General features: G+C 41.9%; 1 long non-coding RNA gene across 1 annotated transcript; it reads right to left on the minus strand.

The window, feature by feature from the left end:
• Window positions 1-4,374: 4,374 nt before the first annotated feature.
• LOC109368863 lies at window positions 4,375-10,235 on the minus strand. The gene is made up of 3 exons (XR_002117295.1): window positions 9,667-10,235; window positions 6,389-6,467; window positions 4,375-6,196 (listed from the first exon to the last, which is right to left on the minus strand). It is a non-coding gene; the product is annotated as an uncharacterized LOC109368863 (long non-coding RNA).
• Between the last annotated feature and the right edge of the window lie 1,518 nt (window positions 10,236-11,753).

Genomic DNA, 11,753 nt, shown 5'->3' on the forward strand with positions numbered 1-11,753 from the left:
CTAAAAATGCATGCTTGTGCCTGTTGCACCCTACTACCACCCCTTAACATTTCTTCCAAGCAAGCAGAACCACTTCAATTTTGGGGTTTAACTTGTAAAGGCAAATAAAAGCTGCCCCACTTTAGCAATATTCCTCAGCCAACAAAGACTGTGATGCCAGTTGCTGGTCTCAGCCATAATTATTGAACCATTTTTTCCTTTAGAAACACACAATTATTGAATTCATTGTAGACATACTGTATGTACTAACTTAATTTTAGCCGTATAATCTCATAATGGACATCAATGAATAGAGGATTAGTCAAAACCTATTAATAAAGAGATATAACGGGCCCTTCAATATTTTCTTTCAAAAGGCACAGTAAGCTTCAAGTTCTGCTTCTGGAGCCAAGTCTAAGTACCCTGCCTGAGTAGTGGGCATCGCAGTAGGGGCAAGAGGAAGAAATCACTCCCTTTAAATTGTGGATTAGAAGAAAATTTACCTCGCAATTCTGCCTGTAGCTTTAATTTTGCAGCAACAGCCTTGTCTTAGCATCTCCCTCCTTCCAGGTCCCCAGGATCCTCCTAGGGGTGATGTGTGAATCATGTCCCAAGCTGCCATGATTTTGCATGGGAACGTGGGGTCTGTAGGGGTGTGAGGGCTGTGACTGCGTGGGGCTGGGCTGGTGTTATGATGGCATGCCTGCAGCAGAGATGAGTATGTCAACTTGTACCCTGAATGCTGGCAATAGAGCACAGGTGTCCAAGTGTGCTGAACCTCCAAGGGCAATCTGCTCTACAGTGGAGCACACAGCGAACAGGAAACTTCTTTTATTTGTTGTGAGCTAACACGTACATGTTTAGACCTTAGGATGAATAAAAGCTTCAAGTAATTCGCGCAGCAACTTCCCCTGGAGGTCTGGTTCAGTGCATAAAAATCTGGTAACCGCTAGAATGGGACTGGAGTGTAGGTGAGCTGCATTTAAAATGCTTTTTAAGATATATTGGAAATTGGTTTTGAAAATGGGATCCAAGAACAGAGAAGTAGCCACCATCCTTATTTTATACATAATTCATTCATCATCCTTTCCAACATCGAATGACTTCACTACCTTCTGAAGTAGTCAGGACCCCTCCCACCCCTCTAATGCCATTCCAAGAACAGACCAAGGATTTCTTTGGGAATATTACACAGTGCTGAAGAAACTCTCTGTCCTACCCAGCCCATACTCGGCAGCTTCATCCCAGCCTGGAAGAGACTGGAGGTGAAAACCTTGCAAAACATCCTACACCACAAGGCAGGACCAGAAGAGCGCATTATTCCTGACGTCTGATGGCAGCTTCTGCATGATGGCAGAGGCAGCCCTGGTTAGCATGTAGAAATGCTGGCTGGACACTGCAGTACTTAAGAACTGCTGGCAAAGCTGAGGGGCAATAGCTGTCACTTTATTCTGCACACTTAACTCCTATTAGTATTAATAGAGCTGCACACAAGCAGTGAGAGCAGATCATGGCCCGCAGCTATTTATATATTTCTGCCTCATCTCTTGTATTTTATGGCATTGTTCATTGGTGTCACCCATAAGCTTGCAGTCATTGTGTTTCTATTTTGACATATAGAGGAGTGGGCGTGTGAAATTAGACAAAGGTAAACGGGAAGCATACATTTTGAACTGAAGTGTAGTCTTCAATGAGAGAAGTGAATTTCCTTAAGTAAACGCTGCTGCTGCACAGCCCCCGCTCCCAATCTCCGTGTGGCCCCAAGAGCTGCTTTTTGTAGGCTGCTGGTGCCCTCACCATCTTGTGCAGAACTTGTTTATTTGTATTGCCGTGGCACTTAGAGCTTCCTGAGGAGTGAGATCCATTGTGCTGTGTGCTGGGCACACAGCTGAATTGGAACGAACACGGCTTTCTCTGTGAGTGCTCTAGACAGAGAATAGATCATTAAGGTCACTTGTTTTCCTTACAGAGGCCAAGGCAGGATTGATTCCTATGTTATATTCTATCTGTGCATGTATTTTTCCTCCCTAGTTTCAAATAGCCAAGGCACCAAGACATTACTGACTTCTCCTAAGAGATTCCTCTCCTATTCAGAGGTCTCATTCGGGCAAAGTTATGCCTGAATTCTTTAAGTCCACTTTTAAAAAAATCAGTCTATTATATCAGACAGGGAAAATTCATGCAGAGCAGGAAGCTTGTTGCAGAGGGAAAGGAAAACCTCGGCCCCAGCGAGAGCGAAGAAAAGATTGGAGGAGGCAGCCTGAGTCAACCACCAGAAGGGTCTCACCAGCTCTTTCTACCTCCACCCACTTCTAGACACTCCTGGACGTGTTTGAGACAGAACCATTGAATCCATTCAGCACTACAGCATTGTATCCATTCAGAGAAATGCACTTCAACAGGGCAACCGCCCTTAAAAACAGACCCATTGTTTCTTGTAAAAGCCTCATTGAAGTCTGTGCATATAACTGGCTGCTGTTTTGTGAGTTAGCTATACTTGCATGTTACTGATTTGAAAGTGAATGCTCTTTGGAGGGTTATTTTGCTTGAAATACAGCTCCTCAACAAAATGTTCCCCCTTTCTTCAATAATATCGTTGTGGAAATTCCTTCCTTTGGAAAGATGATCAATACATCTTTGTGAACCAGGATCTGTTATGAATTTGTGTCAGTTAAGGAACCAGAACACTGGTTTAAGGAATCTCACAATTCATTCTCTTTGTGTTTGCGCTTTTACTAAAAAGCAGTTTTACCTGACTTGCCCTCCAGAAAAAGATACAATCACACAAGAACGCATAGATTCCTTAAAAGGTTGCTCCTGCATGCTGTCAATTAGCAGTAAGGGTGGCTAGACTAGCAAGAGTTGCTTCCCAAGGAACAAGGAAGAGGTCTGCACACTGCATTTTTTGCTCCCACAGTCTTGCAGTAGTGGATTTGAAGTCATAGTGATGCAAACACAGAATAAAAACTACTGCAGAGCTGGCAACCAGACCCAGTGACACTCATTCCTCCAGGTGACAGTGCAGGGCAGGAGGGAAAGACATAGCAGATCTGTGAAGCATAGGTCATGACTACATTTACCAAAGTTCTAGTTTGTTTCATTAATGATACATAGAATTCTCCCAAATTGTCAAAATTATCAGATGTTTCAAACCCTGCAAATACTCATCATGTTTAAATAAAAAGTGTGCCAAACTTCACTTGTTTTGATGTACCAATAACAGTGATCAGCAGCTTGTATTTAGCTTGCTTGGACCTTAGTCCAAGCCTGTGCTTCTTTCAAGATACAGCTGTAGTCTGGGGGTAACATACCACATACCTACCCTGCAGTCTCCTAAAAGGGAGTTGCACCTGCAGCCCATGGATCAGATACCTCTGCATCCTCACTTCATATGACTCTTAGCTGTACAGGTTTTTTTTTTTTTCCTAAAGAGCCATTTCTGCATAGGTTGGAGCCCTGGGCTGAGACTGGCTTCCCAGGTGTGTTAGGAAAAGCACATTCAGCTTTCAGCGAGAGAAGAAATTTCCATCTCCACTTCCAAATGAAGGGTTAAACAAACCTGTAGCAAATTTGAGTGCTTCACAGAATGTGGTAATGGAGTTGATGCCATGTGGATGGCAGAAAGTGTACACGATATTGGCCAGTTGTTTGATACTGCCACTCTAAAGGCCCCAAGAATTAGACCAATTTCACAGTAGAAGAGGTGCCTGTTTCTCACATTTTCTTTCACAGTTGGAGTCCTGGTCACTTGTTGATCTTCTGTCCTCATAAAATCTTTCCAGTTCATTTAAAAGTTGGCTCTCTTGTGCATTTCCTAAATTCTTTTTGAAGCACAAGGTTTGAAATGCTTCCATACTTCTGAGACCCAAAAGGCAAAACTAGAAACTGAGCACCTTGACCCCAAAGGCCTTACGATGCCAAATACAGTCAGACGGAATTTGTTGTAAATGGGGCTGCTGGATCACGCTCCAGTATTTAGCACCAGATAAATGGTAGCTTGTACTCCAAGCTTTCCCTTCACCTTTCTCTAGTGCAGCTCTGCAATACAAGGTTTTAAGGTCTCCACTGCAGAATTCCTAAACACCTTTTTTTAAAAAAATTATTCTCCTGTAAAAAAATAATCAACCATTAAGGCTGACAAATTATTTCCTGCTCATAAGAGTATTTCTTCTTTCTGTGTAATTTTATAAATATTTAATACTCTCTTTTTTTCCTTTTTTTTTTCCTAGCATGATCAATGAAAAAATAGAGGTGCTGACTGTGCTACTCTTTTTCTTGTCTCTCAGTGCACTTTATGTTCCAAGCATAGCTATGCTTGGAACAGTGTTTATTACATAGCAATAGGCCAAATTATATTAACTAGTGATCATAACTAGTGAACTAAATGATCACATTCTAAGTTATAGAATGCATTGCTCCAAAAGCAAATTTTCTTTGACATCTCTTTAAATTGTTATGTAGACTAAAGCACAGTACCTCATGTGTATTGAATCCCATTGAGTTCTGGACCTGAATCCTGAATGCAGAGGAAAAATTGTCTATTCTTAATAAACATTTCCAGCAATGGAAAAATTATAAATGCAAGTCCTATACCCCTTTGCTACACCAGTTCTAGAAAAGTACTTTAGAAATCTTCCAGCAGATGAACACTTATATTAATTGAGACTAAAGATATTTCTTGCTAGTGTTGTTGCAAGGTGTATTAAAAGGAACAAACCCCTTTGATTGGTATTCAAGAACTCTAGGGAATTAATAGATTTGATATTAACCCATACACAGTTGGGCAATCCCCATGCTTTGCCAACTACAACTGCCTGCCAAATCAAACTCTGCAAGTACAGAAGCCCACCACCTTCTTAATCTGCAGCTGTTAAACAGGAAGCACATCATATATAAGAATTGTATCTTACATAAGCTGAATTAGGTTTTCTCTTTCTTCTGGTATTTGTGACCTCTTGCCTCTAATGCTACAAGTCTTCACACATCCAGGACTTACAGTAGGACATCTAATAATTCTGTATGAAAAGTCAAGAATATCCTGGCTGAAACTTTTGTTGTCTTTGCCTTTGAATCTTAAGCAATGAAGTTTAGAGTAACCAAGGTAAAAATACTCAGCTTTTCACCAGTTGCTGCACCAGAGCCATTTCAGGATCTTGATTGAAAGAGATCATACTTCTCATCTACATGCATTAGAGAGCCATATAGAGGCAGAAATACTTCCTCAAGGACCCTTCCATGTTGATGCAGTTTACAGGAAATAAATTGCTTTATGCTTTTATTCCCTTATTATTACCTGTCTGTCCTGGATTTGTTCTGTCGGAATTCTCACTGCTTTGGCCAGCAGAACTGAACATAGCAAATCTTATTTGTCACTGAAATTCTCCATCTTGCCTTCTGTCTTATCCGCATAAGCATGCCAATTAGTCACGAAGTTTAGGCTGTTTCAAGGACTCTCTTAGCAGAAGCATGTTTATGTATAAATATATCCAGCAAGTTAACTTCTTGGAAGTTCTCAAACAACTGAATTTCTTAAATCTCTTTTTCATTAATATAGTCTCATGGAAGTTAATAATTGTATTTAATAGTGGTGTTATATCCACAGGTAGAAAATTATAATTTATCTTGGTTTTAATATAAACTGGCATTACAGTTCGTTAAATAGCTTGATGTCAAAGCTATAGTTTTCAGCATTTACTGTACGCTGAAGTATAGAAAAGCAATTTATTGTTGTTATTCATATTAAAGCAGTGCTTACTGACTGGCCTAATTATGTAAATGCATAGCAGGAGAGAGTTTATACCTGCAAATGGTATAAATGAGCGTGGGAGGAATACATATAGGGAAAACGAATAGACAAAGTGCTAGAACCGGGGCTTTCTGAATGCCAACCTAGGTCTGCATGGTCTGGCCTGACCGACTGTCACAGTGCGATATTCCTAGCAGTTCCCAGACACAACCATAGGGCTGGAAGGAGCAGTGGAGGCTTCAGATTGAAGCCCCTGAGGCTCCGCGCACACGCGGGAACGCGGCCACGCGGCGGGGTGGGCGCTGTCCGCGGTGCTGAGCCCGTGCGGCGCCCGAGGTCCGCGCCTCCACCTCCCCGGGCACAGGGGAAAAGATTCGCTGTCACGTTTCTTGCAACCGCGTTTGGTGGAGATGGCCATGGATATGCTGTCAGGTCTCAAGTTAAGAGGAGTCTATGCCTTCATCATGCTCCCTGTGGAGAAAGACAACGTGAAGACCAACAGAAGCCTACCAGACATTACTGGGCCTGCTGCACCACACGGGAGCAAGCTTCTCTCTGACCATGCATAAAGGAGACATTATTGACATTGTTACTAACTTTTTTCATAGCATCACTGTTGCTCAGGACGCTTGTACAAAAAGCTTCTGTCTGAAAGTGTGATACCTTTGTCCTCATTGGCTGAGCTGCTTCTCTGAAGGATTGCACTGTGTCTTCCCCTTCTGGATTTACATGCCTGACTGTCCTACAGGTGAAAAGACAGAGATACAGCTCAAATCTTAGTTTTTATATTAATTATGTCCTGATGGATGGAAGGTTTGACTCACAGAAGTGTTTTCTGTCAGTAACACAATCTTATCATTGAAACAGTATTCACTGTCCCCCAATGCTCACAGTGGGTACTTACATACTCAGAACTGACATTAAAGAGCGAGCTTCCTAGAGAAATAGTCTGAAGAGCACAATTTCAGTATCCTCCATTAAGATTATGGCTTTTCTTCATCACTAGTTTTGAAGCAGATTTATAACAAATGTTATATACATTGAGATACGTGTTGCATGCAGTTCTGGGCTCCACAATATAAAAGGGAGGCTAAAGTCTTTGAAAGCATCTAGAGGAGGGCAACAAGGCTGGTAAAGGGCTGAGGATACTTGAGTTGTCTAGTCTGGAGAAGAGATGGCTGAGAGGCCTGTTGTATTGTATTGCGTTGTGTTGCATTATATTCTATTCTACCCTATTCTATCCTATTCATCTTTTCCCTGTTAATCCAGTCTGCTCATACAGCTTTCATGCGTTTGTTCTCAGTGTCAAATGTATTTCTCAGGCATTGAAGATGTGCCATAATGTGCCAAGAGATTCACTAGCTGATTAGATGGCTAATAGACATTTCTTCACCCATATATAAATCTTAGACCTTACTTCTGTGAAGGTCTGTACAAACAGTACAAGACTTTTCCCTAGAGCAGCTTTGTTGGTAGACCTGACTGCCATGATTCTGGATAAAAACTTCATTATCTCATATTGGAAATCAAATACAGCCTAATGTATAAAGCAGAAGATACAGCTTATATGGCTGATGCTTTCTCTTTGCAAAGGATAAATTTCACACTTATAATTTTAAATCAGTTCTCCTAGATTTTTACTCACTTGGATCTCCCAGTGCACTTTAAAAAGAAAAGTGGTTATAAACACAAATTGCGTATATTAAGATAGAAGCATTAGTGTCATCTGTGTAGATCATCTGCTCATAAAACACTATTTAAATTCTATCTGACAAGGGATCTGATTTCATCAAGTAAATCAATAGGAGAATTGGCAAGTGGGAGAGAAGCAGACAAACATACTGAGTTTCTCAGGATCTTGTACATGCTGAAGGGTAAGTAACTCATTTATCTCACACTATTTTCTGTAAGCCCACATCAGAACTATGCCAATAGAATAAAGTATTAAGTATGTGCCAGAACATATTTAAGTGGGAGTGTATATCAGCTCTCTTAGTAAATAACAACAATGACAGTAAGGATATCTAAAAAGACACAATGCATTAAGAAAAGATAAGCATAATCCCTTTTCATTAAAAATGTTTCACTGCATGGGGCCAGTAATCCAAGACCGTTTTCACAAGACTCTGTTGTTTTAACAGCTGTGGCCATGGTATGAAGTTTCACATTTGTAGCTCAAGCACAATTAAAGTCCTCCTCAACACCTGATGAAATGGGTTCTTATTTACTAATTCATCTCAGTAATCAGGTGATCTTGAGGATGCTTGTAATGCTGTGTCCAGAGAAGTGTAGAGATTATCTTGGAGTGTGCACTCAGAATGGCTAGGATTGCCTGTTTATCCCCAGTTAGCTCTCTGCGGAAACAGACACTTTCTTCTACCTTCTTCTGATTTCCATTTAGGATTAGGTTCACGAAATTGTTCAAAGGCTTCGAGGAGATTATGATCATATAGCAGTAGGCTGTGTAGGTTTTAAACTAAAAAAAAAAACAGGCATGAAAAGAAAGAAAGGAAGAAAGATCAGGCTAATATCAGGAAATGTATATAACTATATTACTATAGTAGTTGTTAAATTTGTTTTGACTAAAACAAGGACTGCTCTCCTGTTCTTAATTTCTGGTGTTTATTCTAGAGCCACGAAGAATATCTTTCCATACTTCTGTACATACAGTTCTGTCCTTCACTGACCTCTCTCTGACAACATTTGCATATGCTGGTTGAGGGCCTCTTTTGTTTGACTTTCTGAATGACAGTCTTCAAATTTTTTCTAGATGTGGTCTCAGTAACCTTCCTGAGTTCTGTCCATTCTAGCTCACTTCCTTCCAATGTCCGCTCTAAAGCTGCAGTTCCTGACTTGCCAACGTGATGCTTCCCAGCATCAGTTTATTTTTATACGTCCGCATTTTCTGTGCTCTAAAATAAGACAAACAAAACTAGAGAAGGATGTTTAAAAATATAAGAATGCCATGAGATTTCCTCGCAAAATGTTCTGCAGACTCATGGGTGTCACCCAACAAAGACAGACTATTGGAAAGAGAATCGTTGAATCAGAGAATGGCTTGGCTTGGAAGAGACCTTAAAGATCTAGTTCCAATCCCGTTGATTCGGAATCACTGAATACACAAGGAATAACCAATGGCTTAGCTTCATGTGGATTGGGTTGTGTTATTTGTCCTCTGCTACACATGCTTTGTGGGATAGCTGCTTCAGCTGAAAGTCAGAAATGCCATTTCTTTCACTCTGGCAGCTCAGAAGATGTGCCATGTGATCCAGCCTTCTTGTGTTGGTCGTAACACCATGTGTCAGGCAAAGGTTTGTGTTCAGGGTGAGTCCCTACCGATGAGATGTTTTCATCTTTGCTCACAGCAGGGGGATCAAACAGAAGAATGGGATGCAGAGTTGAAGGAAAAAAAAAAAGGCTCTGGGAATTTATTATTTTTGTGGGTTTTTTTTTTTCCTCCTCAAAGGGAGAATAAAAAAGAAAAGGCAGCCCTCTTGGCAAACAGTTATATTAAGTGCAGTTTGTAAGAATCACGTATGAAAAGAAGTTGAAAGGATTTTGATTGTTCATGTAGAGAGAAGACGAAGGAGAGATAACGTGTAAAAGAATTAAAAAGAAGGAAGATGTTTCAGAAGGTGGCTTGTGAAATTTTCATTGCCTGCTTCTAATGACAGAACAAGGGACCAGTCACACTGCTACAGATAGAAGACGGATATGCAAAATGTAATTTTTCTTCTCCATATGATTGACCATGCGACTCACTGCCACTAGAAACGTTTAAGACAACATTCAAATTAGAGTCATTCACTCCCATAGATACGAACAACAGCATTAACTGTAACAACAACGTGCAGAAGCGATAACACTGAGCTTAAATTTCCTCGATACTTCTCAGAAGAAAATTAACGCGGTGATTAAGCTGCATATTGAAGGCTTCTTACCTCTGTGTCAGCAACGTTTCGTGTTGGCTCCTGCCAGACAGAGCTCAGGACCACGGCGGCGATGCAGGGTCACGGTTTGTGCTATGGCTGCTGCACAGACAGCATTACATCGATGGATTTCACTTTCGCTTCCCTGGTAATTTTGTTAAACACTTGCCAGTGACTGCGATTTGATTCTGTTCAAGAGTTATTCTTTTGAAGTGTTTTTCTTTTCTCTAAAGAAATAAAATACTCTGAAGTTAATCAGGGACCTTGTGTGCTTTTTTACATGTCACAAGGTCATGTATCTCGGGCTGATGACAGGGTTGCAAATGGAGACAAAGTGGCCAGGGGCTGCACTAATCCCTGGCATGAGGGAAGTGGAGGAGCAGCAAATAAAGCAGGGCCCATGTTAAGTGGGTGGACAAATGCTTTTGAAAAACCCCTCTAAATAGACTAATTCCTCTTCCCCCTACATGGACCTGGCGAAGGCTGTCTTGCATTCACCCTGGAGCTGATTCTGGGAGCTGTACCCTCCTGAGAGCCACAGGACCTAACACTGCATGATGTTCCTGTGAAATAGTCCTCAGACTCAGCAGAACCAGCTGTGATAACCTGAGCAGCCCTTTCTTTTATTGTAGCTTCATCACCCTGAGTAAGTGCAGCTGCTGCTGAAGTTTTGATGAGGTCTGCCTGCCGCAGAAACACTTCCCCTATTTCCTTCACAAATCACACTGGAGATAGGTCTATATCTTGTTTACGTGCTTTACTACTAAATATTCCTCTGTTTAAGCTCAGGTGCAGCAGGGATGGGCACAAATAATGATCCCACATGAGATATAGCATAACGCTTTTAGCAGCAAGTACTTCCAGGAGGGAGGTTTGTGTTCATTGCTCTAGGAGAAAGAAATTCAACACATCAACAGAAGCAGGCAGCGTGCCTGGCTCAGAACAGTGCTGATGCAGTTGGCAAAGAAAGGAAACGGGGCTATTGTTTGCCAGCAGTTTTGGTTCAGACATACAGTACATATGGATGTGTGTGAGCATGACTTCTAACTTCTCTATGCAGCAACGCAGCCACAGGTGGCATTCTGTCTCTTTTTACAAAAATCAGGTGAATGTACTCTAGTTTTTCCAGCTACGAAAAGGGGGGAACCTAATGGATTTGAGGTGTGGGGTTTTAAATACAAACAAATAATCTCCCTCTTGGGTGGGATGCAGTGTATGGCGTTTCCTCTACCTCCAGCTCTGGTGCAGCCTCCAAAGAAAGCTGGGGCAGATAGGATTTGGAGCCAAGAAAAAAAAATAAAAATGTATTAGGAGAAAAGAACTTCTCAGAGTATTTCTTTTACTTGAATGCTTTGACAAGACTCCACTGCAGCTAAGGGCACATCCTTATTCGGAAATACTTGTAAACAATTAATAAGATAATAAAAAATATTTACTTTTCACGTGTACACCGAGAAGGGCTGCAAAGCTGCAAAATAAGGATTGTGGCCGCAGTGTTGGTGCAGACTACTGAGCTTGACAGTGGCTCAAATGGTCCTAGATGGGGAGCAGAGAGCTTTCACTGAACATAGCTCCAGCCCTCGGACTGAGGAGGAAAAGGGGACTCACAGAGCGGTATGAGGATGCAGAAACCCCCAGCTGAAAAACATAAGGTAGTGGTGAAATCCCTGCTTGGGCTGAAGGCACATGGGCAGCCCTGGCAAGGCACACTGCCGCTCATGTCCCCGTGTGGCAGTTGGTTTCAGTGAGGAACCGGCCCCCAACAAAGCAGATAGTTCCCTGTGATATGAGGTGAACCCATCACACTGGTTTGGGGACCTAGGGATGGTGTTCACCTCCTCAGCAAAGGCAGCCAGGGCTGGGCTCCCCAGTCCACATGGGGATGTGGTGATGCCGCACCAACCACATGGGTGAAGGCAGAGCCCAAACACCAGCATCTCCCACAGGCAGCTCTGCTTTGCCACACTGCACTCTTATCTTTCTAACGCTGCTTCCCCTTGCACTTTTTCAACCTTGACCAGTAGTTGCAGTGTTGCTCTTCAAAAGACACCTGCGAAACCCTCCTTTGCCCACATTGCCTTTCCTATTAATGGGAAAAA

The sequence above is a fragment of the Meleagris gallopavo genome, chromosome 8, assembly GCF_000146605.3.
Source record: "Meleagris gallopavo isolate NT-WF06-2002-E0010 breed Aviagen turkey brand Nicholas breeding stock chromosome 8, Turkey_5.1, whole genome shotgun sequence".
In the NCBI taxonomy this organism is placed as follows: domain Eukaryota; kingdom Metazoa; phylum Chordata; class Aves; order Galliformes; family Phasianidae; genus Meleagris; species Meleagris gallopavo.